General features: G+C 39.4%; 1 pseudogene; it reads left to right on the forward strand.

The window, feature by feature from the left end:
- The first annotated feature begins 1299 nt into the window (after positions 1–1299).
- LOC112819378 (L-lactate dehydrogenase B chain-like) lies at positions 1300–2508 on the forward strand (annotated as a pseudogene).
- Positions 2509–12372: the final 9864 nt, after the last annotated feature.

Below are 12372 nucleotides of genomic sequence, written 5' to 3' on the forward strand. Positions count from 1 at the left end.
ACATCGCCAAAGGCAAGGGAAGCAAGGGCAAAAATGAACTATTGGGATTTCATCAAGATAAAAAGCTTTTGCACAGCAAAAGAAACAGTCCACAAAACCAAAAGACAACCGACAGAATGGGAGAAAATATTTGCAAATGACATATCAGATAAAGGGCTAGTATCCAAAATCTATAAACAACTTATCAAACCCAACACCCAAAGAACAAATAATCCAATCAAGAAATGGGCAGAAAACATGAACAGACATTTTTCCAAAGAAGACATCCAAATGGCCAACAGACACATGAAAAAGTGCTCAACATCGCTCGGCATCAGGGAAATCCAAATCAAAACCTCAGTGAGATATCACCTCACACCAGTCAGAATGGCTAAAATTAACAAGTCAGGAAACGACACATGTTGGTGGGGATGCGGAGAAAGGGGAACCCTCCTACACTATTGGTGGGAATGCAAGCTGGTGCAACCACTCTGGAAAACAGTATGGAGGTTCCTCAGACAGTTGAAAATAGAGCTGCCATACGATCCAGCAATTGCACTACTGGGTATTTACCACAAAGACACAAATGTAGGGATCCGAAGGGGTACGTGCACCCCAATGTTTTTAGCAGCAATGTCCACAATAGCCAAACTGTGGAAAGAGCCAAGATGTCCATCGACAGATGAATGGATAAAGAAGATGTGGTATATATACACAATGGAATATTATGCAGCCATCAAAAGGAATGAGATCTTGCCATTTGCAACGACGTGGATGGAACTGGAGGGTGTTATGCTGAGTGAAATAAGTCAATCAGAGAAAGACATGTATCATATGACCTCACTGATATGAGGCATTCTTAATCTCAGGAAACAAACTGAGGGTTGCTGGAGTGGTGGGGGGTGGGAGGGATGGGGTGGCTGGGTGATAGACATTGGGGAGGGTATGTGCTATGGTGAGCGCTGTGAATTGTGCAAGACTGTTGAATCACAGATCCGTACTTCTGAAACAAATAATGCAATATATGTTAAGAAAAAAAAAAGAAGAAGATAGCAGGAGGGGAAGAATGAAGGGGAGTAAGTCGGAGGGGGAGACGAACCAGGAGAGACGATGGACTCTGAAAAACAAACTGAAGGTTCTAGAGGGGAGGGGTGTGGGGGGATGGGTTAGCCTGGTGATGGGTATTAAAGAGGGCACATTCTGTGTGGAGCACTGGGTGTTATGCACAAACAATGAATCATGGAACACTACATCAAAAACTAATGATGTAATGTATGGTGATTAACATAACAATAAAAAAATAAAATAAAATAGCTCTTTGCAGATCCTGCGCCCGAGGAGACACACGCAGCTAACATTGTCTTCTTTGCGCGACTCTCCCCGCGGGTTCTCTCTGGGCACAATGGCAACTCTTAAGGAAAAACTGATTGCACCAGTTGCAGAAGAAGAGGCAACCATCCCAAACAATAAGATCACTGTAGTGGGTGTTGGACAAGTTGGTATGGCGTGTGCCATCAGCATTCTGGGAAAGTCTCTGGCTGATGAACTTGCCCTTGTGGATGTTTTAGAAGATAAACTCAAAGGAGAAATGATGGATCTGCAACATGGGAGCTTATTTCTTCAGACACCTAAAATTGTGGCAGATAAAGATTACTCTGTGACTGCCAATTCTAAGATTGTGGTGGTGACTGCAGGAGTCCGCCAGCAGGAAGGAGAGAGCCGGCTCAAACTGGTGCAGAGGAATGTTAATGTCTTCAAATTCATTATTCCGCAGATAGTCAAGTACAGTCCTGATTGTATCATAATTGTGGTTTCCAACCCAGTGGATATTCTCACATATGTTACCTGGAAACTAAGTGGACTACCCAAGCACTGTGTAATTGGAAGTGGGTGTAATCTGGATTCTGCTAGATTTCGCTATCTCATGGCTGAAAAACTTGGCATTCATCCCAGCAGCTGCCATGGATGGATTTTGGGAGAACATGGCGATTCAAGTGTGGCTGTGTGGAGTGGAGTGAATGTGGCAGGCGTTTCTCTTCAGGAACTGATCCAGAAATGGGAACAGACAACGACAGTGAAAATTGGAAGGAAGTGCATAAGATGGTTGTGGAAAGTGCCTACGAAGTCATCAAGCTAAAAGGATATACCAACTGGGCTATTGGATTAAGTGTGGCTGATCTCATTAAATCCATGTTGAAAAATCTATCCAGGATTCATCCAGTGTCAACAATGGTGAAGGGGATGTATGACATTGAGAACGAAGTCTTCCTGAGCCTTCCATGTATCCTGAACGCTCGGGGCTTAACCAATGTGATCAACCAGAAGTTGAAGGATGATGAGGTTGCCCAGCTCAAGAAAAGTGCAGATACCTTGTGGGACATCCAGAAAGACCTAAAAGATCTGTGACTTCTGGCTTCTAGGCTGTAGAAATTTAAAACTATGATGTGATTAACTGTGAGCCTTTAGTTTTTCATCCATATACATGGATCACAGTTTGCTTTTATCTTCCTAAATATGTGAATCTGGGCTCACAAAATCAACGCCCATGCTTGGTTTAATGCTTGCAATATGAGCCCTTGAGCAAATAAAATTAACTATTGCAGTGTGAAAAAAATAAAATAAAATAAAATAAAATAAATTCAAAGGTTAAAAAAAACATTTGGGATTTCCAAAAATAATGCTATGAAAATGATTCACTTATGGACTCAAAATAAACTCTTCTCTGTAGTTAGGCAAAGGGGACACATTAGCCAATGTGTTGTCAAGATGACTAGCAAAAGGTTCTGGGCTGTGCATGAGCCAAGCGAGGTCAGGCAGAGAATTGTGAACTGGAAGGACTGGGATCCCCTGAGGTCCAGGGAGAGATGTGCAGATGGTGAGAATGAAGAACAGTTCTATGGGGATAAGGAAGGCCAGGGAGGATGCAGGAAGTAAGAAGTGTCAGAGAGAATTTTCAGGAAGGGAAGGGGCCCAAGTTCACATGTAATGTAGCTCCTAATGATAAAGAGTTCCAATTTGAATGAGATTGCTGACCTGGACTGGAACCCAAGGTCACTGGGGACCAGAAGGCTGGATTGCTGTATGTCTAGATTTCCTTCTCCAATCTTTCTTAAAGTCACCAGAATAATCTTTCCAACAGCAAAATCTGAACTGAACTGTTGCACGTTTCATAAATGCCATCTGGGCTACTTATTCCAACTGATAAATGCTTGTTCAGCCTTCAAGCTTCTGGTCCAGTGTTAACTTCTTTTGAAGAGTCTTCCTGGGTAAAGCCTGGCATTTGCTTCTCCACCATCCCATAGCACTGTGCACAGTGTCAGCAACATTCATTGCTCTGTGTTGCAAATTCCACATAATCAATTCTCTTCTAAAATACAAGATCTTTAAGGACAAAGAGTCAGATTCACTCACGTCTATACCTCAGTGCCTAACACAAAGAATGGCACATTGTTTGTGCTCAACTAATTAATATGTAAGAGTAGGGGGTTTTTAAACAGAGACAAACTGTTGAATCTTCTGGAGAGATTTTGCAAAATGCAGAATTCTTGACCCTTCCCAAGGCCTAATGGATCCAATCTCTCAGGTTGCATTTGGACAATTGTATTCCGGAGAAGCTAGTTCAGATGAGTCAGATGCTGCCCATGGTTGAAAGCCTCTGCCCTGGAGATACTACTCCAAATTCTAAGCTCTCACGCTACTAACATCACTCATGAAATCTGGAAGCAGGAGTTCACTGTGAAAAATCCAGGTTCTGGAGCCAGGTGGATCTAGATTCAATCCGAAGCCTTAGTCTGAGTTCATTGACAACCAACCATGGGAACTTGGACAAGTCCTTACCCCTCTCTGAACCTCAACTCAGAAGGTGGTTGCAAAAATGAAATGAGACCATGCATAGTACATAGTAGACGCTCAAGCTGGTACTGATTATGTCTGGTAATAAACTGAAGTCTTCGGTAGTATACTCTTTCCCCTGTCTTTTACAATAATGATGATATTTTGTATATTTGCAAAGCTAATTCTTCTTCCTACAGAACTTTCACATTGTTGATATCATGTAGACTTCATAGTAATTCCGAAAGGGGGCAGAGAATGTCATGTTTCCTCATTTTATAGATGCAAGACTTGCATTTCATGGCAGTGTAAAGATTAACCTTGAGCACATCTGAATGCCTATACTGGAGCAAACACCTTCCTGCTCTTCTCACTTGACCACCAACTCACCCGTTCACATCTGCCTGCCTCCCCAGTTAGTCGGCAGGGAGCTGGTTAGAAGCGCCAAGTAAAGAGTCATTCATTAAGTCATAATCTGCTCAGGGTAAGAGGAAAGCAGCATGCCAGAAGTGAAAGTTCTACTAGAAAGATAAGATTTGAGGTGAAGAGAATACCATGTGCTAAGATGCAGAGATAGGAAAGAAACGTATGCATCTGGAGAACGAGCTCATGGTTGGTTGTGATGAATAAGAGAATATGCCAGCAGGGAGCATCCTGGCCAGATCATAAGGGACCTTGAAGGACATTTACGCTTTATTGGCTTGGCAATTCAGTTGCTGAAGATTTTTAGCAGAAAAACTGATAGCTCCAACACTCTGGCCCTGGCTTTCTGAATGGACTAAAATGGGGATGAAGATGATACTAAAAACAAAACACTTAATAAGGCACTTCCCTGAGTGCTTTACAAGAATTAACTCATTAAAAAAAGAAAGAGCTCATAGATAGAGAAAACAGACTGGTGGTTGCCAGAGGCCGGGGATGGGGAGATGGAAGAAACAGGTGAAGAAGGTCAAAAGGTACACACTTCCAGTTATAAAATAAATAAGTCATGAGGATGTAACGTACAGATGGTGACTATAGTTAATAATACTGTATTACATATCAGAAAGTTGCTAAGAGAGAAGATCTTTAAATTTCTCATCACAAGAAACAATTTTTAACTCTGTGTGGGGACGGATGGTAACTGTGGCTATCACCTCACAATGTATACAGATGTCAAATCATTATGTTGTACACCTGAAACGAATATGATGTATGTCAATTATACCTCAATTTAAAAAAAAGAATTAACTCATTTAATTCTCACACCCACCCTTAAGGCAAGTCCTATCATTTTCTTCATTTTATAGATGAGTACACTAGGATGAAGAAATGGTAAGGAACATCCCATGATCACATAGCTGGTCAGAGGCATAGCTGGACTTGCTGGTGGTCTAGCCTGTGACGCCAAGTTCTGGATCACCTCATGAGTGGTACCTCCCAAGACAGGAGAAAGCAGGCAGAGCAGTTAAGAGATGTTGTAGTGGGAATGAAAAGGAAGGAAAAGAAAGCCTGATGGAGAGCAAATAAATGTGCAGATACTGTGGGAAACAATATGGAGGGCCCTCGAAAGATTAAAAATAGAATTACCCTATCATCCAGTAATTCCACTACCATTTACCCAAAGAAAATGAAAGTACTAATTTGAAAAGATACACGCTCCCCCATGTTTATAGCAGTATTATTTACAACAGCCAGGATATGGAAGCAGCTCAAGTGTCCATCAATAGATCAGTGGATAAAGAAGATGTGAGGGGAAAAAAAAAAAAATATATATATATATATACATATATATAATGGAATATTACTCAGCCATAAAAAGGGATGACATCTTGCCATTTACAATGGAGGTAGAGAGCATAACGCTAATCGAAATAAGTCAGAGAAAGACAAATACCATAGGATTTCACTTATATGTGGAATTTAAGAAACAAAACAAAAGAGCAAAGGAAAAAAAGAAAGAAACAAACCAAGAAACAGACTCTTAACTATAAAGAACAAACTGATGGTTACCAGAGGGGAGGTGGGTGGGAGGATGAGTGAAGTAGGTGAAGGGGATTAAGAGCGCACTTATCATGATGAGCACTGAATAATGTAGAGATTTGTTGAATCGCTATGTATACCTGAAACTAATATAACACTATGTTAACTATACTGGATTTAAATTTTTAAAAAGAACAAATAAATGTCAGTTTTTAATATAATTTAGTATTTATGGAAATCTACCTGCCAGGTAGATCAAAGACATCTTGTATTAAACATCTTTATAAATAGAAGGATGGTTGGTAAGGATGACTCATTTTCATCTTCATCTACATTTTGCAGGCAAGGAAATATTCACAGATGTTTTAAGAATTTCCTTCTATCTGTCAAGCCCATTATTTGGTCTGATGGGACCAATGCCTCACAGAAACCAAATAAGTAATGGCTCAAGCAAAGAGAGCACAGGAAGGACAGGCACCCAGTTTGTGTTTGCTGTGAGCCTCCTTCATCTTCGGAAGCCATGCGTTCTAGAAAACACTTGGCAATAAAAGGTAGAAGAATATAAAGATTGGAAGAGTTAAGGAGAGGGATTGAGAGAAAAAACAGAACTGAAATACTTCAGCTATCTCTGAAAATGACCAGAAATCTAAAAACATAAAACCTTTTCAAACTTGCAACTGAAATGGAAAAAGGGATAGTGATGAGTGAAAGCATACCCAAAACATTGCCTAAGCTGTCCTGGGTGTCCTGCAAGAGTGTTAGAAGTCTCTATGCCAAGAGAAAAGCCCCATCTGGATGATCTGGAGACGTCCCTCACTGACCTCACACTCTCACTGAGCTCATCTTGGATGGCTTCGTGGATAAGCAAATCATGTTGGATGTGCTGCTTTTAATATCTGTCTTTGCTCTCTGATTTCTCTTTGCATAATCTCCAGAGTAATTTCTGTTCCAAACTTCCCTGAAAGACTATTTCCAGGGCACTCCGTTCTGATCGTTTATCTATAGACTCTGCAGAAGTCACTCCTACAGTGCATTTTGCTATGTAATATTCCTCGTGGGTAGCTGTGATGGAGACTGGCTGGTTGTTCCCCCAGCTGTGTTTCTGTACCTCTTGGGCACCCAGTTATGGCATTTCCCAGACTCCTTTGCTGTTAGGGGCACCCATATGACTGAGGTCTAGACTAAGACTGTAGACAGCATTATGTTCCCCATTTTCAGGCTGGCCCACGAAACCCTCCCTAATGCAGTGGGTGTTCTGCCTCAGTCATGCTGAGCCTGAAGTGCCATTGAGACACCCAGATCTGTGGGTTAGAAGCTCAAGAGAAAAGCCTGTAGAATCACTGACAGAGATGTGATTGCCCCGAGACTGGAGAATGAGAAAGAACCTAGGGCAGAAAAGACCACTAGCAATTAACAAGTGAGACTATGCCCAGAAGCTGGAGACACATTCTAAGAAGGAAAAAGGAAAAGAAAATCAGGGTGAAATGCTCATGAAAACTGAGGAAGGAGAGAGTTTCCAGGAGGCAGGAACCAATAGTGACCACTGTCACTGCAAGTTCCATAAAATGAGGAAAGAAAAATGTCTGTCAGATTTGCCAATGCCAAGGTCTTTGACAGTATCTGCCAGCTTCTGGTGGGGGGTGGGAAAAGGAGGGCTTGGGAGGCATAGAGTACAGTCTTCCAGAGTTTGAGGACTGAATGAGAAGGCAGACGCGTAGACAGGGAGTGTAGCGTCATGACGTTTATGAGGGAAAGGAAGACAGGAAAATACAGCAACAAGACAAAGAAGCATAGCAACAGGAAGGTGAAGTAGATTAGAACATGGATCTTCATTACCATTCTAATTTTGTATGTGGTGGGGGGAAGGGTAGAGAGTGAGAGAGAACACACATAGAAAAAAATCCAAAAAATAATATACAAAAATGTTAAAGATGATTATCTTCTAGTGATAATTTATATATGGGTTCTATTTTTCTTCTTTGCAATTTTGTGTATATTCCAGATTCTGTACAGCGAATACTGTATTACATTTGTCACAGTAAAGGGATTTTGGTTTGGGTTTTTAATGCAAGAGACTCAAACATGTTTATAAGCAGAAGACCAAAGGGCAAGTGGTAAGAAGGAGAGGGGCAGTTTGTGAAGAGAGGTTGTGAGTTAGTGGGGAGAGTTCTCATCTGATACTTTATTTTCTCAAGGCCACAGTTGAGGAAGCAGTGGAGAGGCATGAGATGAAGAGCTCAGAGCTGGAAGTTGAGGTACCCTGAAACACATGGTCAGCTCTCCCCCACCCACCGCCAGAATCAAAGCTCCCTGCCAGCAACCCTTGTCTTGTCTAGGCTGCCCTACCTTGTTTCCTTAGCCTGCTCAGACTTCCCAGGGCTGTGATCCTTGCTCAAAAGCTGTCCTTCTCCCTCCTTCTATCAAAGTTAATTTTCCTGTTTATCCCTATGTGACCCCACTCCAAGCCAACATCATTACCTAGCACTCCATGAATTAATAAAGCTGACAGTGAACAATGACTAATATTTGTACTTTCTACTGATGAGAAGTTGTGTTTTTTAAGTTTTTATTTTAATCACCCAGTGCAATGAGAGGTTGCATTTTAACACAAGACTTTTAGAGCCACATGTTTTAATCAAGAGGTGGTCATTTCCAGCTCTGTGGCACTTGGGCAAGAGAGCCATTTTTTTTTCAGTGGAAGGGAAGAGCTGTTTGGTTTTCTTTAAACCCACCCTCTAGGTAAAGGGGTGCCTTGTCTCTTTGGGATGACAGCCACACTAACAGGGGTATTCTAAATACCCATCTGTTATGAGCCACTTCAACTAACACAAGGATAAATAATGACATAAGAAAAGAAGATTGTATTCATCAAATATGTCTTCCAAGGACCAGGATAAAATAAAGATTTTTTTTTAAAGAAACAAAAACTGAGAGTTTGCTAGCAGCAGACCCTCACTAAAGGAAATCCTTAAGCATTTCTTTCACGAAAAAAGGATATTATCCCAGATGGAAAGAATGAGACACAGAAAGAAATTAAAAACAAAGAAAGGCGAAAATATGTGGGTAAATCTAGGAAAACATTGATATATAAAATAAGGAGAAGAATGAGATTAACAATAATAATGTTCTTGGAGAGTAATTTCAATAAACAGAATCGAAATACACAACAACAATAGCACCATGTTAGAAGCGGTGATTGAAATGGAAGCATTTTAAGGATTTCATGTTATTTGGAAAGAGAGTTTAGAACCAATTAACTTTGTAGTTTGATAAATTATGCATATTAAATTTTGTAGTAGCTATGAAAAGAACAGAAATAAAATGCATAACTTTTAAACTACTATAGAAAAGAAATGACATGAGAAAAACTAACCAATCAATCCAAATGAAGATAAGAAAAGACAGGAAAAGGAAAATGGAAATGGTGGAAAAGGCAGAAATCACAAAATAATATATAATATGGGAAATATAAAAACAAACATTTCATTAATTACAAAAATGTAAACATTAATTTCCCCAGTTAAAAGGCAATAACTAAGAGACATTTTTCAAAGAAATACATTAAAAACATATAGGTACAAGAAATCAGCATTAAAGGAAAAGGATAAAAATATATATACAGGTGAATACCAGTCAAAAAAAATATTGCACTTGTAGTAATTTTAGAAAAAAACTGGACTTTAAAGCAAAAAAAGTATTGCTAGAAGTAAAGAGGGTCACTACATAATGATAGAAGGTTTAATTTGCTAGAAAGTTAAAATAATTCTAGACTATTATGCGCCTAATTACAAGACCTCTAAATAAATAAAGCAAAAATAGAACATGTAAGTCTACCACTGCTGTGATAGATTTTCATATAACACTCTCAGAAATTGTGAGCCCAAGCTTTCAAAAAATCAACAAAGACATAAAAGATTTGAAAAATAACACAATTAAAAAGTTTTATCTAACTGGCATAAAAACAGATGCATAGATCAATAGAATAGAACAGGAAACCCAGAAAGAAACCCACAATTATATGGTCAATTAATCTTTGACAAAGAAGGCAAGAATATGCAATGGTAGAAAGTCTTTCCAACAAATGATGTTGGGAAAACTGGACAGCTACGTGCCAAAGAATGAAATCAGACCACTTTCTTACACCAGACACAAAAATAAGCTCAAAATGGATTAAAGACCTAAATGTGAGACCTGAAAACATAAAAATCCTTGAAGAGAGCTCAGGCAGAAGTCTCTCTGACATCAGCTGTAGCAACATCTTTCTAGATATGTCTCCTGAGGCAAGGGATATAAAAGCAAAAATGAACTATTGGGACTTCATCAAGATAAAAAGCTTCTGCACAGCAAAGGAAACAGTCAACAAAACTAAAAGGCAACCTACTGAATGGGAGAAGGTATTTGCAAATGACATATCTGATAAAGGGCTAGTATCCAAAATATATAAAAGAACTGAAACAACTCAATACTCAAAAAAACAAAAAAATCCAATTAAAAAATGGGCAGAAGACAGGAACAGACGTTTTTCCAAAAAAGACATCCAGATGGCCAACAGACACATGAAAAGATGCTCAACATCACTCATCATCAGAGAAAAGCAAATCAAAACCAAAATGAGATGTCACCTCACACCTGTCAGAATGGCTAAAATCAACAACACAAGAAACAAGTGTTGACAAGGATGTGGAGACAAAGGAACCCTTGTGCACTGTCGGTGGGAATGCAAACTGGTGCAGCCACTATGGAAACAGTATGGAGGTTCCTCAGAAAGTTAAAAATAAAACTGCTTTATGATCCAGCAATCACACTACCGGGTTTTTACCCCCAAAATACAAAAACACTAATTCAAAGGGATACATGCACTCCTGTGCTTCTTGCAGCATTAATTAAAATAGCCAAACTATGGACACAGCCCAAGTGTTGATGAGGTGTATACACACACACACACACACACACACACACACACACACACACACACACAATGGAATATTACTCAGCCGTAAAAAAAAAAAAAAGGAAAGAAATCTTGACATTTACAACAACAGGGATGGAGCTAGAGAGTATAATGCTGAGCAAAATAAGTCATGCAGAGAAAGACAAATACCATATGATCTCACTTCTAGTGACAGAGAGACAAACCAAGAAACAGACTTTTACCTATAGAGAACGAACTAATGGTTACCAGAAGGGAGGTGGGGGGAAGGATGGGAGAAATAGGGGATGGGGATTAAAATGTACAGGGGCACCTGGGTGGCTCAGTCAGTTAAGTGTCCAACTCTTAATCTTGGTTCAGGTCATGAGCTCAGGGTTGTGAGATAGAGCTCCACGTTGGGCTCCATGCTGAGCATGGGGCCTGCTTGAGATTCTCTCTCTCCTTATCCCTCTGCCCCTCCCCATTCATGCATGCACTTTCTCTCTCTCTCTCTCTCTCTCTCTCTAAATCAACAAACAAATAAATAAATAAATAGTACATTTATCATGCTGAAAAAAATAAAATGATAAAAAAAACTCTAATGAACGGATAGAATATTGCACCCAATAGCTACTGAGAATATTTACAAATACGGACCATATACTGTGCCATACAGCAAGATTCAACACATTTAAAAGAATTGGTATCATACAGAACATATTTTATAGCAATGCTACCCGTAAAAATCAATAACAAAGACATCACTGAAATTGCCATGTTTGAATTAAGAAGAAACCCTTTTCAATAATGTATAGATCAAAAAAACAAAATAAAAGTTGAAAATATTTTAACTGAATGATAATGAAAATGCTGCTAATGAAAATATACCAAAGTTGCCAGGACACAGCTGAAGAAGAGCTTAGAGGGAAATTCATTTAGATAAATAAAAAAATTTCTTTAGATAAATAAGTGATAAAGAAAGGCTGAGAATGAACAATGTAAGCACACATCTCCAGAGGCAGGAAGAGAGCTGTGAAAGAAATTTATATTGAGTGGAAAGGAGAAAACAACGAAGATAAGAAGAAAACATTATGATACCAAAGAGAAGAGCACGAGAGAGAGCCACAAACTGAGTGCTTTGTAAAAGACTAATACAATGACCAGCTTTGAATCAGAGTAATAAAGAAAAAAGAGAGATCGCAAACACCATTAGGGACATAGCTTCAAGTATTGCCGATATCACAAAACATAAGAGCATATTAGGAACAATATTTAGGAACAAAATTGTACACACAAAACTTGTAATACAAATGAAATAGTCCAACTCCTAGAAAATTATTACTTAACACAACTAAGAAAAACTGGAAGACCTTCATAGTCCAATAAGCATTAAAGAAATGGAATCAGTAGCTCATTCAAGGAACAGATAATTACATCTTTGCACAAAGTATTCTAGAATACCGAAGATAAGGGAATGCCTCTCAACTTGTTGTGTGAGGTCAGTAGGATGGAGGTAGGTGAAAGGGAGAGGCAGAAAGAGCGAGATAAGCTCTATATCGTATATGATTAAGAATAAAGGGTCTGCTATAAATACAGAGAACAACCTGGGGGTTGCCAGAAGAGAGGGGATGGCAAAACGTATGAAGGGGAGAAGGAGGTACAGGCTTCCAGGTATGGAATGAGTAAGTCTC

The sequence above is a fragment of the Callorhinus ursinus genome, unplaced genomic scaffold (genome assembly GCF_003265705.2).
Source record: "Callorhinus ursinus isolate GAN/ISIS: 27379988/994484 unplaced genomic scaffold, GSC_fseal_2.0 scaffold6, whole genome shotgun sequence".
NCBI classification, from domain to species: Eukaryota; Metazoa; Chordata; class Mammalia; order Carnivora; family Otariidae; genus Callorhinus; species Callorhinus ursinus.